Source organism: Amia ocellicauda, unplaced genomic scaffold, assembly GCF_036373705.1.
Source record: "Amia ocellicauda isolate fAmiCal2 unplaced genomic scaffold, fAmiCal2.hap1 HAP1_SCAFFOLD_36, whole genome shotgun sequence".
NCBI classification, from domain to species: domain Eukaryota; kingdom Metazoa; phylum Chordata; class Actinopteri; order Amiiformes; family Amiidae; genus Amia; species Amia ocellicauda.
This window is the reverse complement of record NW_027102931.1, coordinates 623,875-645,657: the sequence shown is the minus strand read 5'-3', so window position 1 is coordinate 645,657 and position 21,783 is coordinate 623,875. Positions and strand designations below refer to the sequence as shown.

The window sequence follows — 21,783 nt, the reverse complement described above, 5'->3', positions numbered from 1 at the left end:
TCCAGCTACTGTCAACACCCTTTGCTGCACTGATATTTTTCCATCCATTTTTCTTTTTTCTTTTTTTATATTTTTTTTTTGCTGGAAGTTCCGTCAATACCCGCCAACCTTTAAGAGACATCATGCAGCCAGGCATCTCGGCTTGCGGCCACACCGTCCTGAAGACGCAAGATCTCGTCAGATCTCGGAAGAAAAACTGGGCAGGGCCTGGTCAGTAATTGGATCGGTGACCTCCTGGAAATACCAGGTGCTGAAAGCTTTTTACATCTCCTGGGTAACTTCAGCGTAGCTCTTAATACTCTCATTCAGTCTGGAGGAGATATAATTGAAGAATTGTACATGTACCCGGCTACTTTCAACACCCTGTCCTGCACTGATATTTTTCCCTCCATTTTTCTATTTATTTATTTTTTATTTTTTGCTGGAAGTTCTGTCAATACCCGCCAGCCTTTAAGAGACATCATGCAGCCCGGCCTCTTGGCTTGTGGCCACACCGTCCTGAACACGCCCGATCTCGTCAGATCTCGGAAGCTAAACGGGGCAGGGACTCGTCAGTACTTGGATGGGAGACCTCCTGGAAATACCTGGTACTGCAAGCTTTTTACGTCTCCTGGGAAACTTCATCGTAGCTCTTAATACTCTCTATCTGTCTGGAGGAGATATAATTGAAGTATTGTACACGTACCCGGCTACTTTCAACAGCCTTTGCTGCACTGATATTTTTCCCTCCATTTTCCATTTTTTTTTTTTTTTTTTTTTTGCTGGAAGTTCGTCAATACCCGCCAGCCTTTAAGAGACATCATGCAGCCAGGCCTCTTGGCTTGCGGCCACACCGTCCTGAACGCGCCCGATCTCATCAGATCTCGGAAGCTAACGGGGCAGGGCCTGGTCAGTACTTGGATGGGTGACCTCCTGGAAATACCAGGTGCTGCAAGCTTTTTACGTCTCCTGGGTAACTTCATCGTAGCTCTTAATACTCTCTTTCTGTCTCCAGGAGATATAATTGAAGAATTGTACACGTACCCGGCTACTTTCAACACCCTTTGCTGCACTGGTATATTTTCCTCTATTTTTCTTTTTTTTTTTTGCTGGCAGTTCCGTCAATACCCGCCAGCCTTTAAGAGACATCATGCAGCCAGGCATCTCGGCTTGCGGCCACACCATCTTGAACGCGCCCGATCTCGTCAGATCTCGGAAGCTAAACGGGGCAGGACCTGGTCAGTACATGAAAGTGAGACCTCCTGGAAATACCTAGTTCTGCAAGCTTTTACGTCTCCTGGGTAACTTTATCGTAGCTCTTAATACTCTCTCTCTGTCTGTAGGAGATATAATTGAAGTATTGTACACGTACCCAGCTACTGTCAACACCATTTGCTGCACTGATATTTTTCCATCCATTTTTCTTTTTTTTTTTTTTTTTTTGCTGGAAGTTCCGTCAATACCCGCCAACCTTTAAGAGACATCATGCAGCCAGGCCTTTCGGCTTGTGGCCACACCGTCCTGAATGCGCCTGATCTCGTTAGATCTCGGAAGCTAAACGGGGCAGGGCCTGGTCAGTACTTGGATGGGAGACCTCCTGGAAATACCTGGTGCTGCAAGATTTTACGTCTCCTGGGTAACTTTATCGTAGCTCTTAGTTCTCTCTTTCTGTCTGGAGGAGATATAATTGAAGAATTGTACACGTACCCAGCTACTGTCAACACCCTTTGCTGCACTGATATTTTTCCATCCATTTTTCTTTTTTTTTTTTTTTTTTTTTTGCTGGAAGTTCCGTCAATACCCGCCAACCTTTAAGAGACATCATGCAGCCGGGCCTCTCGGCTTTCGGCCACACCGTCCTGAACGCGCATGATATCGTCAGATCTCGGAAGCTAAACGGGGCACGGCCTGGTCGGTACTTGGATGGGAGACTTCCTAGAAATACCAGGTGCTGCAAGCTTTTTACATCTCCTGGGTAACTTCATCGTAGCTCTTAATACTCTCTTTCTGTCTCCAGGAGATATAATTGAAGAATTGTACACGTACCCGGCTACTTTCAACACCCTTTCCTGCACTGATATTTTTCCCGCCATTTTTCAATTTATTTTTTTTTTTCTGGAAATTCCGTCAATACCCGCCAGCCTTTAAGAGACATCATGCAGCCAGGCATCTTGGCTTGCGGCCACACCATCCTGAACGCGCCCGATCAAGTCAGATCTCGGAAGCTAAACGGGGCAGGACCTGGTCAGTACATGAATGTGAGACCTCCTGGAAATACCTGGTGCTGCAAGCTTTTACGTCTCCTGGGTAACTTTATCGTAGCTCTTAATACTCTCTATCTGTCTGGAGGAGATATAATTGAAGTATTGTACACGTACCCAGCTACTGTCAACACCATTTGCTGCACTGATATTTTTCCATCCATTTTTCTTTTTTTTTTTTTTTTTGCAGGAAGTTCCGTCAATACCCGCCAACCTTTAAGAGACATCATGCAGCCAGGCCTCTCGGCTTGTGGCCACACCGTCCTGAACGCGCCCGATCTCGTCAGTTCTCGGAAGCTAAACGGGGCAGGACCTGGTCAGTACTTGAATGTGAGACCTCCTGGAAATACCTGGTGCTGCAAGCTTTTACGTCTCCTGGGTAACTTTATCGTAGCTCTTAATACTCTCTATCTGTCTGGAGGAGATATAATTGAAGAATTGTACACGTACCCGGCTACCTTCAACACGCTTTGCTGCACTGATATTTTTCCCTCCATTTTTCTTTTTTCTTTTGTTTCTTGCTGGAAGTTCCATCAATACCCTCCAGCCTTTAAGAGACATCATGCAGCCAGGCCTCTTGGCTTGAGGCCACACCGTCCTGAAGACGCAAGATCTCGTCAGATCTCGGAAGAAAAACTGGGCAGGGCCTGGTCAGTAATTGGATGGTTGACCTCCTGGAAATACCAGGTGCTGAAAGCTTTTTACATCTCCTGGGTAACTTCAGCGTAGCTCTTAATACTCTCATTCAGTCTGGAGGAGATATAATTGAAGAATTGTACATGTACCCGGCTACTTTCAACACCCTGTCCTGCACTGATATTTTTCCCTCCATTTTTCTATTTATTTATTTTTTATTTTTTGCTTGAAGTTCCGTCAATACCCGCCAGCCTTAAAGAGACATCATGCAGCCGGGCCTCTTGGCTTTCGGCCACACCGTCCTGAACGCGCATGATATTGTCAGATCTCGGAAGCTAAACGGGCAGGACCTGGCCAGTACTTGAATGTGAGACCTCCTGGAAATACCAGGTGCTGCAAGCTTTTACGTCTCCTGGGTAACTTTATCGTAGCTCTTAATACTCTCTTTCAGTCTGCAGGAGATATAATTGAAGAATTGTACACGTACCCGGCTACTTTCAACACCCTTTCCTGCACTGATATTTTTCCCTCCATTTTTCTATTTTTTTTTTTTTTTTTTTTTGCTGGAAGTTCCGTCAATACCCGCCAACCTTTAAGAGACATCATGCAGCCAGGCCTTTCGGCTTGTGGCCACACCGTCCTGAATGCGCCCGATCTCGTCAGATCTCGGAAGCTAAACGGGGCAGGGCCTGGTCAGTACTTGGATGGGAGACCTCCTAGAAATACCAGGTGCTGCAAGCTTTTTACGTCTCCTGGGTAACTTCATCGTAGCTCTTAATACTCTCTATCTGTCTGGAGGAGATATAATTGAAGTATTGTACACGTACCCAGCTACTGTCAACACTATTTGCTGCACTGATATTTTTCCATCCATTTTTCTTTTTTTTTTTTTTTTTTTGCTGGCAGTTCCGTCAATACCCGCCAGCCTTTAAGAGACATCATGCAGCCAGGCATCTCAGCTTGCGGCCACACCATCCTGAACGCGCCCGATCTCGTCAGATCTCGGAAGCTAAACGGGGCAGGACCTGGTCAGTACATGAAAGTGAGACCTCCTGGAAATACCTAGTGCTGCAAGCTTTTACGTCTCCTGGGTAACTTTATCGTAGCTCTTAATACTCTCTCTCTGTCTGGAGGAGATATAATTGAAGTATTGTACACGTATCCAGCTACTGTCAACACCCTTTGCTGCACTGATATTTTTCCATTTATTTTTCTTATTTCTTTTTTTAATTTTTTTTTTTGCTGGAAGTTCCGTCAATACCCGCCAACCTTTAAGAGACATCATGCAGCCAGGCCTTTCGGCTTGTGGCCACTCCGTCCTGAACGCGCCCGATCTCATCAGATCTCGGAAGCTAAACGGGGCAGGGCCTGGTCAGTACTTTGATGGGAGACCTCCTGGAAATACCAGGTCCTGCAAGCTTTTTACGTCTCCTGGGTAACTTCATCGTAGCTCTTAATACTCTCTTTCTGTCTCCAGGAGATATAATTGAAGAAATGTACACGTACCCGACTACTTTCAACACCCTTACCTGCACTGATATTTTTCCCTCCATTTTTCTTTTTTTTTTTTTTTTTTTTTGCTGGAAATTCCGTCAATACCCGCCAGCCTTTAAGAGACATCATGCAGCCAGACATCTCGGCTTGCGGCCACACCGTCCTGAACGCGCCCGATCTTGTCAGATCTCGGAAGCTAAACGGGGCAGGACCTGGTCAGTACATGAATGTGAGACCTCCTTGAAATACCTCGTGCTGCAAGCTTTTACGTCTCCTGGGTAACTTTATCGTAGCTCTTAATGCTCTCTATCTGTCTGGAGGAGATATAATTGAAGTATTGTACACGTACCCAGCTACTGTCAACACCCTTTGCTGCACTGATATTTTTCCATCCATTTTTCTTTTTTTTATTTTTTTTGCAGGAAGTTCCGTCAATACCCGCCAACCTTTAAGAGACATCATGCAGCCAGGCCTCTCGGCTTGTGGCCACACCGTCCTGAACGCGCCCGATCTCGTCAGATCTCGGAAGCTAAACGGGGCAGGACCTGGTCAGTACTTGAATGTGAGACCTCCTGGAAATACCTGGTGCTGCAAGCTTTTACGTCTCCTGGGTAACTTTATCGTAGCTCTTAATACTCTCTATCTGTCTGGAGGAGATATAATTGAAGAATTGTACACGTACCCGGCTACCTTCAACACGCTTTGCTGCACTGATATTTTTCCCTCCATTTTTCTTTTTTCTATTGTTTCTTGCTGGAAGTTCCATCAATACCCTCCAGTCTTTAAGAGACATCATGCAGCCAGGCCTCTTGGCTTGAGGCCACACCGTCCTGAAGACGCAAGATCTCGTCAGATCTCGGAAGCTAAGCGGGGCAGGGCCTGGTCAGTACTTGGATGGGAGACCTCCTGGAAATACCTGGTGCTGCAAGCTTTTTACGTCTCCTGGGAAACTTCATCGTAGCTCTTAATACTCTCTATCTGTCTGGAGGAGATATAATTGAAGTATTGTACACGTACCCGGCTACTTTCAACAGCCTTTGCTGCACTGATATTTTTCCCTCCATTTTCCATTTTTTTTTTTTTTTTTTTTTGCTGGAAGTTCCATCAATACCCGCCAGCCTTTAAGAGACATCATGCAGCCAGGCCTCTTGGCTTGCGGCCACACCGTCCTGAACGCGCCCGATCTCGTCAGATCTCGGAAGCTAACGGGGCAGGGCCTGGTCAGTACTTGGATGGGTGACCTCCTGGAAATACCAGGTGCTGCAAGCTTTTTACGTCTCCTGGGTAACTTCATCATAGCTCTTAATACTCTCTTTCAGTCTGTAGGAGATATTATTGAAGAATTGTACACGTACCCGGCTACTTTCAAAACCCTTTGCTGCACTGATATTTTTCCCTCCATTTTTCTTTTTTCTTTTTTTTTTTGCTTGAAGTTCCGTCAATACCCGCCAGCCTTAAAGAGACATCATGCAGCCGGGCCTCTTGGCTTTCGGCCACACCGTCCTGAACGCGCATGATATTGTCAGATCTCGGAAGCTAAACGGGCAGGACCTGGTCAGTACTTGAATGTGAGACCTCCTGGAAATACCAGGTGCTGCAAGCTTTTACGTCTCCTGGGTAACTTTATCGTAGCTCTTAATACTCTCTTTCAGTCTGCAGGAGATATAATTGAAGAATTGTACACGTACCCGGCTACTTTCAACACCCTTTCCTGCACTGATATTTTTCCCTCCATTTTTCTATTTTTTTTTTTTTTTTTTTTGCTGGAAGTTCCGTCAATACCCGCCAACCTTTAAGAGACATCATGCAGCCAGGCCTTTCGGCTTGTGGCCACACCGTCCTGAATGCGCCCGATCTCGTCAGATCTCGGAAGCTAAACGGGGCAGGGCCTGGTCAGTACTTGGATGGGAGACCTCCTAGAAATACCAGGTGCTGCAAGCTTTTTACGTCTCCTGGGTAACTTCATCGTAGCTCTTAATACTCTCTATCTGTCTGGAGGAGATATAATTGAAGTATTGTACACGTACCCAGCTACTGTCAACACTATTTGCTGCACTGATATTTTTCCATCCATTTTTCTTTTTTTTTTTTTTTTTTTGCTGGCAGTTCCGTCAATACCCGCCAGCCTTTAAGAGACATCATGCAGCCAGGCATCTCAGCTTGCGGCCACACCATCCTGAACGCGCCCGATCTCGTCAGATCTCGGAAGCTAAACGGGGCAGGACCTGGTCAGTACATGAAAGTGAGACCTCCTGGAAATACCTAGTGCTGCAAGCTTTTACGTCTCCTGGGTAACTTTATCGTAGCTCTTAATACTCTCTCTCTGTCTGGAGGAGATATAATTGAAGTATTGTACACGTATCCAGCTACTGTCAACACCCTTTGCTGCACTGATATTTTTCCATTTATTTTTCTTTTTTCTTTTTTTAATTTTTTTTTTTGCTGGAAGTTCCGTCAATACCCGCCAACCTTTAAGAGACATCATGCAGCCAGGCCTTTCGGCTTGTGGCCACTCCGTCCTGAACGCGCCCGATCTCATCAGATCTCGGAAGCTAAACGGGGCAGGGCCTGGTCAGTACTTGGATGGGTGACCTCCTGGAAATACCAGGTGCTGCAAGCTTTTTACGTCTCCTGGGTAACTTCATCATAGCTCTTAATACTCTCTTTCAGTCTGTAGGAGATATTATTGAAGAATTGTACACGTACCCGGCTACTTTCAAAACCCTTTGCTGCACTGATATTTTTCCCTCCATTTTTCTTTTTTCTTTTTTTTTTTGCTTGAAGTTCCGTCAATACCCGCCAGCCTTAAAGAGACATCATGCAGCCGGGCCTCTTGGCTTTCGGCCACACCGTCCTGAACGCGCATGATATTGTCAGATCTCGGAAGCTAAACGGGCAGGACCTGGTCAGTACTTGAATGTGAGACCTCCTGGAAATACCAGGTGCTGCAAGCTTTTACGTCTCCTGGGTAACTTTATCGTAGCTCTTAATACTCTCTTTCAGTCTGCAGGAGATATAATTGAAGAATTGTACACGTACCCGGCTACTTTCAACACCCTTTCCTGCACTGATATTTTTCCCTCCATTTTTCTATTTTTTTTTTTTTTTTTTTTTGCTGGAAGTTCCGTCAATACCCGCCAACCTTTAAGAGACACCATGCAGCCAGGCCTTTCGGCTTGTGGCCACACCGTCCTGAATGCGCCCGATCTCGTCAGATCTCGGAAGCTAAACGGGGCAGGGCCTGGTCAGTACTTGGATGGGAGACCTCCTAGAAATACCAGGTGCTGCAAGCTTTTTACGTCTCCTGGGTAACTTCATCGTAGCTCTTAATACTCTCTCTCTGTCTGGAGGAGATATAATTGAAGTATTGTACACGTATCCAGCTACTGTCAACACCCTTTGCTGCACTGATATTTTTCCATTTATTTTTCTTTTTTCTTTTTTTAATTTTTTTTTTTGCAGGAAGTTCCGTCAATACCCGCCAACCTTTAAGAGACATCATGCAGCCAGGCCTCTCGGCTTGTGGCCACACCGTCCTGAACGCGCCCGATCTCGTCAGATCTCGGAAGCTAAACGGGGCAGGACCTGGTCAGTACTTGAATGTGAGACCTCCTGGAAATACCTGGTGCTGCAAGCTTTTACGTCTCCTGGGTAACTTTATCGTAGCTCTTAATACTCTCTATCTGTCTGGAGGAGATATAATTGAAGAATTGTACACGTACCCGGCTACCTTCAACACGCTTTGCTGCACTGATATTTTTCCCTCCATTTTTCTTTTTTCTTTTGTTTCTTGCTGGAAGTTCCATCAATACCCTCCAGCCTTTAAGAGACATCATGCAGCCAGGCCTCTTGGCTTGAGGCCACACCGTCCTGAAGACGCAAGATCTCGTCAGATCTCGGAAGAAAAACTGGGCAGGGCCTGGTCAGTAATTGGATGGTTGACCTCCTGGAAATACCAGGTGCTGAAAGCTTTTTACATCTCCTGGGTAACTTCAGCGTAGCTCTTAATACTCTCATTCAGTCTGGAGGAGATATAATTGAAGAATTGTACATGTACCCGGCTACTTTCAACACCCTGTCCTGCACTGATATTTTTCCCTCCATTTTTCTATTTATTTATTTTTTATTTTTTGCTGGAAGTTCCGTCAATACCCGCCAGCCTTTAAGAGACATCATGCAGCCAGGCCTCTTGGCTTGCGGCCACACCGTCCTGAACACGCCCGATCTCATCAGATCTCGGAAGCTAAGCGGGGCAGGGCCTGGTCAGTACTTGGATGGGAGACCTCCTGGAAATACCTGGTGCTGCAAGCTTTTTACGTCTCCTGGGAAACTTCATCGTAGCTCTTAATACTCTCTATCTGTCTGGAGGAGATATAATTGAAGTATTGTACACGTACCCGGCTACTTTCAACAGCCTTTGCTGCACTGATATTTTTCCCTCCATTTTCCATTTTTTTTTTTTTTTTTTTTTGCTGGAAGTTCCATCAATACCCGCCAGCCTTTAAGAGACATCATGCAGCCAGGCCTCTTGGCTTGCGGCCACACCGTCCTGAACGCGCCCGATCTCGTCAGATCTCGGAAGCTAACGGGGCAGGGCCTGGTCAGTACTTGGATGGGTGACCTCCTGGAAATACCAGGTGCTGCAAGCTTTTTACGTCTCCTGGGTAACTTCATCATAGCTCTTAATACTCTCTTTCAGTCTGTAGGAGATATTATTGAAGAATTGTACACGTACCCGGCTACTTTCAAAACCCTTTGCTGCACTGATATTTTTCCCTCCATTTTTCTTTTTTCTTTTTTTTTTTGCTTGAAGTTCCGTCAATACCCGCCAGCCTTAAAGAGACATCATGCAGCCGGGTCTCTCGGCTTTCGGCCACACCGTCCTGAACGCGCATGATATTGTCAGATCTCGGAAGCTAAACGGGGCAGGGCCTGGTCAGTACTTGGATGGGAGACCTCCTAGAAATACCAGGTGCTGCAAGCTTTTTACGTCTCCTGGGTAACTTCATCGTAGCTCTTAATACTCTCTATCTGTCTGGAGGAGATATAATTGAAGTATTGTACACGTACCCAGCTACTGTCAACACTATTTGCTGCACTGATATTTTTCCATCCATTTTTCTTTTTTTTTTTTTTTTTTTGCTGGAAGTTCCGTCAATACCCGCCAGCCTTTAAGAGACATCATGCAGCCAGGCATCTCAGCTTGCGGCCACACCATCCTGAACGCGCCCGATCTCGTCAGATCTCGGAAGCTAAACGGGGCAGGACCTGGTCAGTACATGAAAGTGAGACCTCCTGGAAATACCTAGTGCTGCAAGCTTTTACGTCTCCTGGGTAACTTTATCGTAGCTCTTAATACTCTCTCTCTGTCTGGAGGAGATATAATTGAAGTATTGTACACGTATCCAGCTACTGTCAACACCCTTTGCTGCACTGATATTTTTCCATTTATTTTTCTTTTTTCTTTTTTTAATTTTTTTTTTTGCTGGAAGTTCCGTCAATACCCGCCAACCTTTAAGAGACATCATGCAGCCAGGCCTTTCGGCTTGTGGCCACTCCGTCCTGAACGCGCCCGATCTCATCATATCTCGGAAGCTAAACGGGGCAGGGCCTGGTCAGTACTTTGATGGGAGACCTCCTGGAAATACCAGGTCCTGCAAGCTTTTTACGTCTCCTGGGTAACTTCATCGTAGCTCTTAATACTCTCTTTCTGTCTCCAGGAGATATAATTGAAGAATTGTACACGTACCCGGCTACTTTCAACACCCTTTCCTGCACTGATATTTTTCCCTCCATTTTTCTTTTTTTTTTTTTTTTTTTTTGCTGGAAATTCCGTCAATACCCGCCAGCCTTTAAGAGACATCATGCAGCCAGACATCTCGGCTTGCGGCCACACCGTCCTGAACGCGCCCGATCTTGTCAGATCTCGGAAGCTAAACGGGGCAGGACCTGGTCAGTACATGAATGTGAGACCTCCTGGAAATACCTAGTGCTGCAAGCTTTTACGTCTCCTGGGTAACTTTATCGTAGCTCTTAATACTCTCTCTCTGTCTGGAGGAGATATAATTGAAGTATTGTACACGTATCCAGCTACTGTCAACACCCTTTGCTGCACTGATATTTTTCCATTTATTTTTCTTTTTTCTTTTTTTAATTTTTTTTTTTGCTGGAAGTTCCGTCAATACCCGCCAACCTTTAAGAGACATCATGCAGCCAGGCCTTTCGGCTTGTGGCCACTCCGTCCTGAACGCGCCCGATCTCATCAGATCTCGGAAGCTAAACGGGGCAGGGCCTGGTCAGTACTTTGATGGGAGACTTCCTGGAAATACCAGGTCCTGCAAGCTTTTTACGTCTCCTGGGTAACTTCATCGTAGCTCTTAATACTCTCTTTCTGTCTCCAGGAGATATAATTGAAGAATTGTACACGTACCCGGCTACTTTCAACACCCTTTCCTGCACTGATATTTTTCCCTCCATTTTTCTTTTTTTTTTTTTTTTTTTTTGCTGGAAATTCCGTCAATACCCGCCAGCCTTTAAGAGACATCATGCAGCCAGACATCTCGGCTTGCGGCCACACCGTCCTGAACGCGCCCGATCTTGTCAGATCTCGGAAGCTAAACGGGGCAGGACCTGGTCAGTACATGAATGTGAGACCTCCTGGAAATACCTCGTGCTGCAAGCTTTTACGTCTCCTGGGTAACTTTATCGTAGCTCTTAATGCTCTCTATCTGTCTGGAGGAGATATAATTGAAGTATTGTACACGTACCCAGCTACTGTCAACACCCTTTGCTGCACTGATATTTTTCCATCCATTTTTTTTTTTTTTTGCTGGAAGTTCCGTCAATATCCGCCAGCCTTTAAGAGACATCATGCAGCCAGGCATCTCGGCTTGCGGCCACACCATCCTGAACGCGCCCGATCTCGTCAGATCTCTGAAGCTAAACGGGGCAGGGCCTCGTCAGTACTTGGATGGGAGACGTCCTGGAAATACCTGGTGCTGCAAGCTTTTTACGTCTCCTGGGAAACTTCATCGTAGCTCTTAATACTCTCTATCTGTCTGGAGGAGATATAATTGAAGTATTGTACACGTACCCGGCTACTTTCAACAGCCTTTGCTGCACTGATATTTTTCCCTCCATTTTCCATTTTTTTTTTTTTTTTTTCTTGCTGGAAGTTCCGTCAATACCCGCCAGCCTTTAAGAGACATCATGCAGCCAGGCATCTCGGCTTGCGGCCACACCATCCTGAACGCGCCCGATCTCGTCAGATCTCGGAAGCTAAACGGGGCAGGACCTGGTCAGTGCATGAAAGTGAGACCTCCTGGAAATACCTAGTGCTGCAAGCTTTTACGTCTCCTGGGTAACTTTATCGTAGCTCTTAATACTCTCTCTCTGTCTGGAGGAGATATAATTGAAGTATTGTACACGTATCCAGCTACTGTCAACACCCTTTGCTGCACTGATATTTTTCCATCCATTTTTCTTTTTTCTTTTTTTTTTTTTTTTTTTTGCTGGAAGTTCCGTCAATACCCGCCAGCCTTAAAGAGACATCATGCAGCCAGGCCTTTCGGCTTGTGGCCACACCGTCCTGAATGCGCCCGATCTCGTCAGATCTCGCAAGCTAAACGAGACAGGGCCTGGTCAGTACTTGGATGGGAGACCTCCTAGAAATACCAGGTGCTGCAAGCTTTTTACGTCTCCTGGGTAACTTCATCGTAGCTCTTAATACTCTCATTCTGTCTCCAGGAGATATAATTGAAGAATTGTACACGTACCCGACTACTTTCAACACCCTTTGCTGCACTGGTATATTTCCCTCTATTTTTCTTTTTTTATATTTTTTTTTTGCTGGAAGTTCCGTCAATACCCGCCAGCCTTAAAGAGACATCATGCAGCCAGGCATCTCGGCTTGCGGCCACACCATCCTGAACGCGCCCGATCTCGTGAGATCTCGGAAGCTAAACGGGGCAGGACCTGGTCAGTACATGAATGTGAGACCTCCTGGAAATACCTAGTGCTGCAAGCTTTTACGTCTCCTGGGTAACTTTATCGTAGCTCTTAATACTCTCTCTCTATCTGGAGGAGATATAATTGAAGTATTGTACACGTATCCAGTTACTGTCAACACCCTTTGCTGCACTGATATTTTTCCATCCATTTTTCTTTTTTTATATTTTTTTTTTGCTGGAAGTTCCGTCAATACCCGCCAACCTTTAAGAGACATCATGCAGCCAGGCATCTCGGCTTGCGGCCACACCATCCTGAACTCGCCCGATCTTGTCAGATCTTGGAAGCTAAACGGGGCAGGACCTGGTCAGTACATGAATGTGAGACCTCCTGGAAATACCTGGTGCTGCAAGCTTTTACGTCTCCTGGGTAACTTTATCGTAGCTCTTAATACTCTCTATCTGTCTGGAGGAGATATAATTGAAGTATTGTACACGTACCCAGCTACTGTAAACACCCTTTGCTGCACTGATATTTTTCCATCCATTTTTCTTTTTTTTTTTTTTTTTTGCTGGAAGTTCCGTCAATACCCGCCAACCTTTAAGAGACATCATGCAGCCAGGCCTCTTGGCTTGCGGCCATACCGTCCTGAATGCGCCCAATCTCGTCAGATTTCGGAAGCTAAACGGGGCAGGGCCTGGTCAGTACTTGGATGGGAGACCTCCTAGAAATACCAGGTGCTGCAAGCCTTTTACGTCTCCTGGGTAACTTCATTGTAGCTCTTAATACTCTCTTTCTGTCTCCAGGAGATATAATTGAAGAATTGTACACGTACCCGGCTACTTTCAACACCCTTTCCTGCACTGATATTTTTCCCTCCATTTTTCTATTTTTTTTTTTTTTTTCTTTTGCTGGAAATTCCGTCAATACCCGCCAGCCTTTAAGAGACATCATGCAGCCAGACATCTCGGCTTGTGGCCACACCGTCCTGAACGCGCCCGATCTCGTCAGATCTCGGAAGCTAAACGGGGCAGGACCTGGTCAGTACTTGAATGTGAGACCTCCTGGAAATACCTGGTGCTGCAAGCTTTTACGTCTCCTGGGTAACTTTATCGTAGCTCTTAATACTCTCTATCTGTCTGGAGGAGATATAATTGAAGAATTGTACACGTACCCGGCTACTTTCAACACCCTTTCCTGCACTGATATTTTTCCCTCCATTTTTCTATTTTTTTTTTTTTTTTCTTTTGCTGGAAGTTCCGTCAATACCCGCCAACCTTTAAGAGACATCATGCAGCCAGGCCTTTCGGCTTGTGGCCACACCGTCCTGAATGCGCCCGATCTCGTCAGATCTCGGAAGCTGAACGGGGCAGGGTCTGGTCAGTACTTGGATGGGAGACCTCCTAGAAATACCAGTGCTGCAAGCTTTTTACGTCTCCTGGGTAACTTCATCGTAGCTCTTAATACTCTCTTTCTGTCTCCAGGAGATATAATTGAAGAATTGTACACGTACCCGGCTACTTTCAACACCCTTTGCTGCACTGGTATATTTCCCTGTATTTTTCTTTTTTTTTTTGCTGGCAGTTCCGTCAATACCCGCCAGCCTTTAAGAGACATCATGTAGCCAGGCATCTCGGCTTGCGGCCACACCATCCTGAACGCGCCCGATCTCGTCAGATCTCGGAAGCTAAACGGGGCAGGACCTGGTCAGTACATGAATGTGAGACCTCCTGGAAATACCTAGTGCTGCAAGCTTTTACGTCTCCTGGGTAACTGTATCGTAGCTCTTAATACTCTCTCTCTGTCTGGAGGAGATATAATTGAAGTATTGTACACGTATCCAGCTACTGTCAACACCCTTTGCTGCACTGATATTTTTCCATCCATTTTTCTTTTTTCTTTTTTTCTTTTTATTTTTTGCTGGAAGTTCCGTCAATACCCGCCAACCTTTAAGAGACATCATGCAGCCAGGCCTTTCGGCTTGTGGCCACACCGTCCTGAACGCGCCCGATCTCGTCAGATCTCGGAAGCTAAACGGGCCAGGGCCTGGTCAGTACTTGGATGGGAGACCTCCTAGAAATACCAGGTGCTGCAAGCTTTTTACGTCTCCTGGGTAACTTCATCGTAGCTCTTAATACTCTCTTTCTGTCTCCAGGAGATATAATTGAAGAATTGTACACGTACCCGGCTACTTTCAACACCCTTTCCTACACTGATATTTTTCCCTCCATTTTTCTATTTTTTTTTTTTTTTTTTTGCTGGAAGTTCCGTCAATACCCGCCAACCTTTAAGAGACATCATGCAGCCAGGCCTTTCGGCTTGTGGCCACACCGTCCTGAATGCGCCCGATCGCGTAAGATCTCGGAAGCTGAACGGGGCAGGGTCTGGTCAGTACTTGGATGGGAGACCTCCTAGAAATACCAGGTGCTGCAAGCTTTTTACGTCTCCTGGGTAACTTCATCGTAGCTCTTAATACTCTCTTTCTGTCTCCAGGAGATATAATTGAAGAATTGTACACGTACCCGGCTACTTTCAACACCCTTTGCTGCACTGGTATATTTCCCTCTATTTTTCTTTTTTTTTTTTGCTGGAAGTTCCGTCAATACCCGCCAGCCTTTAAGAGACATCATGCAGCCAGGCATCTCGGCTTGCGGCCACACCATCCTGAACGCGCCCGATCTCGTCAGATCTCGGAAGCTAAACGGGGCAGGACCTGGTCAGTACATGAATGTGAGACCTCCTGGAAATACCTAGTGCTGCAAGCTTTTACGTCTCCTGGGTAACTTTATCGTAGCTCTTAATACTCTCTCTCTGTCTGGAGGAGATATAATTAAAGAATTGTACACGTATCCAGCTACTGTCAACACCCTTTGCTGCACTGATATTTTTCCATCCATTTTTCTTTTTTCTTTTTTTCTTTTTCTTTTTTGCTTGAAGTTCCGTCAATACCCGCCAACCTTTAAGAGACATCATGCAGCCAGGCCTTTCGGCTTGTGGCCACACCGTCCTGAACGCGCTCGATCTCGTCAGATCGCGTAAGCTGAACGGGGCAGGTCCTGGTCAGTACTTGGATGGGTGACCTCCTGGAAATACCAGGTGCTACAAGCTTTATACGTCTCTTGGGTAACTTCATCGTAGCTCGTAATACTCTCTTTCTGTCTGGAGGAGATATAATTGAAGTATTGTACACTTTGTCTTAGGGACAGTCTGGCTAGCAGTGACTGAGTGGTTGACAGACGACAAGCATCGGAATGTACGTGCTCTGTGATGTCATAGCAGTCAGCTGAGAGAGGCTCGTGATGTCATCGCTGAGCTGTCTGTCTGTCTGTCTGTCTGTCTCTCTCTCTCTCTTTCTCTCTCTCTCTCTCTCTCTCTCTTCCTCTCAATTCAATTCATTTGTATTGTCAAAGCAATTGGACATACATACATACATATATATATATATATATATATATATATATATACATACATATATACATCTATACATGCTAGAAAGTCATTACAATGTTATCTTAAAGGCTAACTAAGCAGAACATATATCATTATAGAACAGAGTTCATAGGTCAACACATGGTTTTAGGGAACAGGCACGTAGGTCATACCGTTTGACAATGTCTCCAAGGTTCTCATCGTAAATAACAAACAGAAATCAAACTATCTTCTGGGCTGACCTTCTAGCTTGACCGTATCTTTCTTAAGTATACAAGAGAGAAAAACAGGTGTAAGAAAATAATTTCTAATTTTCCTTCTACACATATATACATACATACATACATATGTAGTGTTATGTTGGGTGTATTTTGATAAGAGCATTTGGGCTCTGAGCTGAAGCACTGATCTAAAGAAGACCTCTCCCCCCCCAAAGTTATCAGATTTCCTTAGCTCATCAGCTTGGAACTGGTTTGCATCAAAGTGACAGTTTTGGGGAGGATGGCACCGAGAAGAGGCCAAATAGTTTGGAATTCTGCTATGAGATGTCTGGAGAAAGGGGCCTGTAGGTGATAAAAACTCTTTGAAGTGGATGAGAGCCGAAATCCCGACATAGAGCTACGAACCCAGGCCAACCGGCATTTCCAAAAGATGGCATGGATTGACATCAGTCATAAATAAAGCCTCCCTCCAATAGGACACTTGGGGCTGAAACCGAAATCGAATCTCAAGAACTCAGGGACCAATCACCTACTGATCTGACAGACTATAAGGAACAGCGGACAGTCTTTCTCTCTCTCTCTCTCTCTCTCACCTGAACCAGAAACTCGCTGCCACAGCTCAACCTGTAGCTCTGTTGCCAGAACCGGAATCAGAAACCAACCAAGTCTTTGCCGGCAACAGAAGAGTTAAACTGGGAGAAGGAGATTGAGCGAAGAATTATTTTAAAGGACTTTATTAAATAAATAACTTCACAGACCCACCTGATCAGTGGAGTTTTACAGCTGGACAATTGACTAAGTCGACTGAATACGAAAGTGTCAGTCACTTAAATAGCTATTTGAGTCTTAAGAAACTTGACCCTTGGAATAAACAGGGCCCTGCTTTCCTCAAAGACTTTGTCTTCAAGTAACTACGGTGGAACCCTGCTTACAAAGAAGATTTTGTGCACTACCTTGGAGCCTTCAAACCAGTGGAAAATCTGTTTGGAAAAGACTCTACATTCGCGAAACCCCAACTTCCAGGTGCATCGACTGAGTGGAAGTTCTTGGACAAAGCCGAACCGGACTGCCTTTGTTCCAAACCACACGGACCTCGTGCCGTGTGCTGTTATCTGAGCCCGAAGCCAGAGAGGCCTCTCTGCGACGAAGTTCACATAAGTTTAACAGTTTGGAGTTCATGATTCATGACATTTGAGAAATCAATTAGAAATGTTAATCTGTGATTCATAACTCTAGAATGTGTAATATCATTTAGTTTTCTTAAATATAAATGTGTGTTGCATTCAACTGTTTTGTTGATAATTTTAGAAATAAAATCTGACAACGCCGAGAAATATCTTCTCATTCCTGTTTAACTGTTTAGTCTGAAATTGACACAAGTTAATAGACACCAGATTATAGGTGGCCCTGCCTATCCTTAATCATTGAATAATAATCAGTTAAGGGAAATTGTGGTAACAAGTAATGATAGGATCTTTCTCTCCACCTAAACGTTAATGAGACTGATATATATATAACGAGAAGTTACCTGACATAAATACTAACCTGCGTAGTTATTGAATGTCTGACTAACAATACTAATGAGAGACTCACCTTCGTCTTACTAACCGGTATTGTAGTCAATGTGTTTATAACCTTTTTTGTTTAATGATTTGTGTGTTATCATATGCGATCCCATGGTCTTTGATTTGGTCACGGAAGTGATTTGTCTTTGATTTGTTGATCTAGAGTTGAATTTTAATTAGTTTTTCCCTTTTGTATAATTAGTGTAGTGCTACATTTAGTCTTTGTTTTTGAATAAATTTGACAATTTATATCTTTGGAATTGGTGTCTGCATCCAATTATTACAGAAAATGAGTTCTACAAGATTCCAGGATTCGTGATAAGGTGATACTATAAATTCACTTCTTTAATTGAATTTTATAAGTGTACCTTACGCTACACCTTTGACCACCACGTCTTCCTCCTCCCACTGCTTGACCTCTATTGTGACCTGGATCACCTGCCGGCTCCATGTTATCGCTGTGTTGTTGAGGTGGATAGCACGCATTTCACTCGATACTCGTACCACAATGTGAAATCAATCATCAATAACCAGTTGGCAGTATTGGAAAAGCAATTACAAGGGCCTGCATACATACAGTAATGTCAAATCTGATGTGGAAGAACAATTCCTTTATCCCTCTGTTCTCCACCAGGGTTGTGCTGATCGCCTCGATTGGCAAGTTTGCAGTGTGAGGAGTGGATCCATGTCGTCGTTCCTAGGCACTTCACAGCTGTGTGGGTGGTCAGGAGCACCTGGTAGGGCCCTGTCCACCTGGGCTGTTGGGAGGACTTTCTCTTGTGTGCTTTGATATACACAGTCATCTTGCTGGAAGGGGTGGTAAACCTGCTGGGATGGTTCAGTCTGGGCGGCTTTCATCTGTGAATGGACAGCTTCGAAAGCACGTGTTAGTCCCATACAAAAAGACAACATAGCATCATCCATCAAGTGGATGTCCATTTCCCTTACAGACAATGGAGGAGTGATGGAGAGTCTCATAAGTCATCCCATAATAATCTCACACGGAGAAAGACCTGTTTTTCTCAATTTGCTGACGATTTCATTGTCATTAGGACTATAGGAAGGGGATCTGGACGTTTGAGTCCTGTTTGTTTGCATATATTAGACAGCTTATTCTTTAATATCCCATTTTGTTTCTCCACTGCTCCAGCTGACTGAGCCTGATGGGGCAGTGAAAATGTTGTTTACCTCGCAGGGCTTTGCATAGTTCCTGCACTATTGTCCCAGTGAAGTGAGTGTTCCTATCACTGGAAATTTCCCTGGAATGCGAAATCTACATATAACATCCCTTAACTGTATTTTTGCTACTTTTACTACTTCAGCCTTCCTACGGGATAGGCTTCAACCCATTTAGAACACCTATATATTATTACAAGTCTATATTCATATCCACAACATTTAAGCTTTTGAACACAATCTATTTGCATATTGCAGGATTATGAGCTTGACAAATGTGGCAAGTTCTACAATATTGCTAAGCTGTTACTATAAAACCTGGGGCAAACCAATTTAAAAGACTGATGCACACATCCCCCCTTTGCCCGTGTGGCCAACACCATGCGCCACATGGGCAAACCAGGGAAAGAGTGCCTGTGAGGCAACCAATGCATTAGCAAATGTTTGAGCTCTCTTATGGAAGGTGCAGTGGCCAGTTGCAATTTCCTGGAGCTTTTACAGTGCATCTCAAATTAAATTTCATCCAGCCCCAGGTCATAAAAGTCAAACCCTAGTTACGACATACATAACACATACATTTTGTTGCTTCAAAGAGAATACAAAAGTCAGCAAAACATTCTTTTTTACAAATTCAGTTTGTAAACTGTATTGTACATATATTTGTTGCGTTTTGATTTATAAACATTATACATTGTACAAATCTTAAGTGAAGGGCAATGGACTGATTCTGACTTCATGGCTGTCATTCTATTCATTTGAATAATGTGACATCTCCACTAATAGTACATTATAAATTAAACTATCAATAGAAGAATATGTGCTACTGCGGACGTCATCTGAGCAGTTTCACAATATATTGTAGATTCCTATAATCTGGAAAACCTTTAATTATAGTATTTTAACTTATTTCTCCACTGAGTCAAGCATCACTTCAGCGTAGTGGACCTCAGCATTGGTCTGTTCAAGTTGCTGTGAGGCTGTCTTTAAAGCCGCGCCCTCGGCCTACTGTGTCTCAACAAGAACACCAGCATCTTCTCCATATGGGTCAGACATCGGTTCCTTCAGGACACGATTCATAATATGCATATCTGCCATGTGGAATAAATCAGTCTGAAGACACAATGTGTGGTTCACACAACATCAGAGATCGTCCTTATAAAAGGCATCTCTATCACATTAGTTGACATTCGCACAATCTATAAGGTTTCTAGTAAAGGGACAATTCAAAATAATAATAATCTTGATTCCAATTTATCTCATTTATCAAATTATTTCAGTACAGCACTCAGCTGTCGTCAGCAGCATCATATCTCCTGTGTTTATTGAATCAGCTTTACTTCCTAGTGTAGATACTCTTTTTGTGTGGAGTTGTCAAAGTTTCAAAACAATGTGCTTATCTTTGTCCTTTTATCTAACTTAAATACCTGAGAACATTACAATAACTATTACAGCAGCTCCTTCAACACCATAGTTAATAGTAGTTGGGTAAATGATGGCAGTTATTAATCTTTGTTTCTCAATTCATTTTTTACCAATAAACCATAATTTGAAATTATTTCCATACTCCTATTATTCCTATTTTCATTATTATTAGTTTTATGCGGTTGTCATCTAGTATGTGATGTATTCGTCTGTATCAACATCAATATTATTATCATTATTAATACAAGCAGTGTAAATTACCATTCATTACACTCTTGCTCTGTTTGTAATAAGTTATGAACCCTTACACGTACTTACAGTCTCTGCCTTGTCTCTGACTTCTCTCTCTCTCTCTCTCTCTCTCTCTCTCTCTCTCTCTCTCTCATCTCAGGCTGCTTGTCTGCTCAGGCGAACAGGGGGAGCAGAGGAGCACATACGGCCCTTGCCCCCTGCCCCCCTCTTCCTAATTGATAGGGTATTTCTGTTTGTGAAAGGACTATTTCCAAACAGTTTTATAACTTGCCATGACTATGTTTCATTAAATTAGTTATGTTACACCTTTAGTTATACCTGTAGTAACTTCATTATTTTCCCTCATATTCCAGTCAATCACCATCAGAGTCTCTCGTGGCAGTACATTTGTCTCACACAGAACAAACTCTCCTTTCTCAACCGCTTTCAATTTTGGATAACATCGCACTGCATCCCAACAGCTGTTCTTTCTCCTATTCCTAATTTCTTACAAGAAAATGCAAGTTATATTTGATCGATTTGTATTATTACTATTTATATACATTTCACTACATTATTGTAGTTAATTAATGTATTTAATCTTTGGAAAATAAGCCTTTTCATTGATCTCAATAATGATGTCCAGGTACTTCAGGAAAGCACATTTTCAAAAAATGTGTCCAGTCAATGATTTCCCCAACTAAGAACCTGCGTGGGCACTAAGACTGTCCTCCTGCGCGGCTCATGTCTTTATTGTGTCACTTCCTCCTATTGAAGTCCAATCTACACCAGTACAGGTTCAGAAGAACTGTTCCCGAATCCAGATTGAACTGATCAATAGTTAATTTCTTACCTACACATTGTATTTAGGGATCTATTACTAGGGATTTAAAAACTCTTCATTGTGGAACTCATAGCTTCCAAATGAGCACATCGTTAATTTCCTGGAGTATCTGGTTATCTATTTATCAATATGTAAGAAACCTTCACCGAATGTTTGTGGTTGCCTCGGATTCCTATTTCTAAATTTGGCTCTAATTCCATTTCTAACATGTTACTTTTAACTTCTGTATTCGTAAGACCTATTTAAATAACTTAATTTTGTATTATTATTTCTGTTTGCAATAGCATTCTGTGTACAGTTAAATGCTGACTTTCTTGTAGGTCTGTTATTACAACATATTTAACTGGCGTTTTTTAGCTATCATTCTGTAACTATTTGTGACTTATGACTCTCTTAGTCATATTCTGGACTATACAGTACATGAAAAAGTCAAAATATGGACATTTACCTTGCGCAAACTGAAAACGTACAAACATACAAAGAGACACATATTAATTTATATCCATAGTAAATTCAGATACCATGGTTTTGGTTGGCATGTCATATTGACCTGCAGTGTCTCAAACTACCCTTATTTA

At 43.8% G+C, this 21,783-nt stretch overlaps 11 non-coding genes and 31 pseudogenes across 11 annotated transcripts; all 42 read left to right on the top strand.

Moving 5' to 3' along the window:
• Positions 1–140: 140 nt before the first annotated feature.
• Positions 141–259, top strand: LOC136733764 (uncharacterized; annotated as a pseudogene).
• Positions 260–480: 221 nt separating this feature from the next.
• LOC136733553 (uncharacterized) lies at positions 481–599 on the top strand (annotated as a pseudogene).
• Positions 600–819: 220 nt separating this feature from the next.
• On the top strand, positions 820–937 carry LOC136733271 (5S ribosomal RNA). The gene has a single exon (XR_010810164.1). It is a non-coding gene; the product is annotated as a 5S ribosomal RNA (ribosomal RNA).
• A 210-nt stretch (positions 938–1,147) lies between these two features.
• Positions 1,148–1,266, top strand: LOC136733739 (uncharacterized; annotated as a pseudogene).
• Positions 1,267–1,482: 216 nt separating this feature from the next.
• LOC136733342 (5S ribosomal RNA) lies at positions 1,483–1,601 on the top strand. Its single transcript, XR_010810231.1, has one exon. It is a non-coding gene; the product is annotated as a 5S ribosomal RNA (ribosomal RNA).
• Positions 1,602–2,153: 552 nt separating this feature from the next.
• On the top strand, positions 2,154–2,272 carry LOC136733600 (uncharacterized; annotated as a pseudogene).
• A 214-nt stretch (positions 2,273–2,486) lies between these two features.
• LOC136733500 (uncharacterized) lies at positions 2,487–2,605 on the top strand (annotated as a pseudogene).
• A 215-nt stretch (positions 2,606–2,820) lies between these two features.
• On the top strand, positions 2,821–2,939 carry LOC136733246 (uncharacterized; annotated as a pseudogene).
• Positions 2,940–3,498: 559 nt separating this feature from the next.
• On the top strand, positions 3,499–3,617 carry LOC136733569 (5S ribosomal RNA). The gene has a single exon (XR_010810254.1). It is a non-coding gene; the product is annotated as a 5S ribosomal RNA (ribosomal RNA).
• Positions 3,618–3,834: 217 nt separating this feature from the next.
• On the top strand, positions 3,835–3,953 carry LOC136733632 (uncharacterized; annotated as a pseudogene).
• A 224-nt stretch (positions 3,954–4,177) lies between these two features.
• On the top strand, positions 4,178–4,296 carry LOC136733354 (uncharacterized; annotated as a pseudogene).
• Positions 4,297–4,515: 219 nt separating this feature from the next.
• LOC136733715 (uncharacterized) lies at positions 4,516–4,634 on the top strand (annotated as a pseudogene).
• A 214-nt stretch (positions 4,635–4,848) lies between these two features.
• LOC136733423 (uncharacterized) lies at positions 4,849–4,967 on the top strand (annotated as a pseudogene).
• A 215-nt stretch (positions 4,968–5,182) lies between these two features.
• LOC136733483 (uncharacterized) lies at positions 5,183–5,301 on the top strand (annotated as a pseudogene).
• A 220-nt stretch (positions 5,302–5,521) lies between these two features.
• On the top strand, positions 5,522–5,639 carry LOC136733281 (5S ribosomal RNA). The gene has a single exon (XR_010810173.1). It is a non-coding gene; the product is annotated as a 5S ribosomal RNA (ribosomal RNA).
• A 553-nt stretch (positions 5,640–6,192) lies between these two features.
• On the top strand, positions 6,193–6,311 carry LOC136733557 (5S ribosomal RNA). Its single transcript, XR_010810253.1, has one exon. It is a non-coding gene; the product is annotated as a 5S ribosomal RNA (ribosomal RNA).
• A 217-nt stretch (positions 6,312–6,528) lies between these two features.
• LOC136733630 (uncharacterized) lies at positions 6,529–6,647 on the top strand (annotated as a pseudogene).
• Positions 6,648–6,871: 224 nt separating this feature from the next.
• On the top strand, positions 6,872–6,990 carry LOC136733317 (5S ribosomal RNA). The gene has a single exon (XR_010810207.1). It is a non-coding gene; the product is annotated as a 5S ribosomal RNA (ribosomal RNA).
• Positions 6,991–7,544: 554 nt separating this feature from the next.
• On the top strand, positions 7,545–7,663 carry LOC136733546 (5S ribosomal RNA). Its single transcript, XR_010810252.1, has one exon. It is a non-coding gene; the product is annotated as a 5S ribosomal RNA (ribosomal RNA).
• A 225-nt stretch (positions 7,664–7,888) lies between these two features.
• LOC136733422 (uncharacterized) lies at positions 7,889–8,007 on the top strand (annotated as a pseudogene).
• A 215-nt stretch (positions 8,008–8,222) lies between these two features.
• Positions 8,223–8,341, top strand: LOC136733245 (uncharacterized; annotated as a pseudogene).
• Positions 8,342–8,562: 221 nt separating this feature from the next.
• On the top strand, positions 8,563–8,681 carry LOC136733379 (5S ribosomal RNA). Its single transcript, XR_010810236.1, has one exon. It is a non-coding gene; the product is annotated as a 5S ribosomal RNA (ribosomal RNA).
• A 220-nt stretch (positions 8,682–8,901) lies between these two features.
• Positions 8,902–9,019, top strand: LOC136733280 (5S ribosomal RNA). Its single transcript, XR_010810172.1, has one exon. It is a non-coding gene; the product is annotated as a 5S ribosomal RNA (ribosomal RNA).
• A 216-nt stretch (positions 9,020–9,235) lies between these two features.
• On the top strand, positions 9,236–9,354 carry LOC136733713 (uncharacterized; annotated as a pseudogene).
• Positions 9,355–9,571: 217 nt separating this feature from the next.
• Positions 9,572–9,690, top strand: LOC136733629 (uncharacterized; annotated as a pseudogene).
• A 224-nt stretch (positions 9,691–9,914) lies between these two features.
• On the top strand, positions 9,915–10,033 carry LOC136733532 (uncharacterized; annotated as a pseudogene).
• A 219-nt stretch (positions 10,034–10,252) lies between these two features.
• Positions 10,253–10,371, top strand: LOC136733652 (uncharacterized; annotated as a pseudogene).
• A 224-nt stretch (positions 10,372–10,595) lies between these two features.
• LOC136733432 (uncharacterized) lies at positions 10,596–10,714 on the top strand (annotated as a pseudogene).
• Positions 10,715–10,933: 219 nt separating this feature from the next.
• On the top strand, positions 10,934–11,052 carry LOC136733678 (uncharacterized; annotated as a pseudogene).
• Positions 11,053–11,258: 206 nt separating this feature from the next.
• LOC136733540 (uncharacterized) lies at positions 11,259–11,377 on the top strand (annotated as a pseudogene).
• A 220-nt stretch (positions 11,378–11,597) lies between these two features.
• Positions 11,598–11,716, top strand: LOC136733709 (uncharacterized; annotated as a pseudogene).
• A 224-nt stretch (positions 11,717–11,940) lies between these two features.
• LOC136733408 (uncharacterized) lies at positions 11,941–12,059 on the top strand (annotated as a pseudogene).
• A 218-nt stretch (positions 12,060–12,277) lies between these two features.
• Positions 12,278–12,396, top strand: LOC136733622 (uncharacterized; annotated as a pseudogene).
• A 217-nt stretch (positions 12,397–12,613) lies between these two features.
• Positions 12,614–12,732, top strand: LOC136733683 (uncharacterized; annotated as a pseudogene).
• Positions 12,733–12,947: 215 nt separating this feature from the next.
• LOC136733329 (5S ribosomal RNA) lies at positions 12,948–13,066 on the top strand. Its single transcript, XR_010810219.1, has one exon. It is a non-coding gene; the product is annotated as a 5S ribosomal RNA (ribosomal RNA).
• Positions 13,067–13,287: 221 nt separating this feature from the next.
• Positions 13,288–13,406, top strand: LOC136733421 (uncharacterized; annotated as a pseudogene).
• Positions 13,407–13,626: 220 nt separating this feature from the next.
• On the top strand, positions 13,627–13,744 carry LOC136733591 (uncharacterized; annotated as a pseudogene).
• Positions 13,745–13,953: 209 nt separating this feature from the next.
• LOC136733571 (uncharacterized) lies at positions 13,954–14,072 on the top strand (annotated as a pseudogene).
• A 224-nt stretch (positions 14,073–14,296) lies between these two features.
• On the top strand, positions 14,297–14,415 carry LOC136733292 (5S ribosomal RNA). The gene has a single exon (XR_010810184.1). It is a non-coding gene; the product is annotated as a 5S ribosomal RNA (ribosomal RNA).
• A 219-nt stretch (positions 14,416–14,634) lies between these two features.
• On the top strand, positions 14,635–14,753 carry LOC136733525 (uncharacterized; annotated as a pseudogene).
• A 210-nt stretch (positions 14,754–14,963) lies between these two features.
• On the top strand, positions 14,964–15,082 carry LOC136733570 (uncharacterized; annotated as a pseudogene).
• A 224-nt stretch (positions 15,083–15,306) lies between these two features.
• LOC136733587 (uncharacterized) lies at positions 15,307–15,425 on the top strand (annotated as a pseudogene).
• The last annotated feature ends 6,358 nt before the right edge of the window (positions 15,426–21,783 follow it).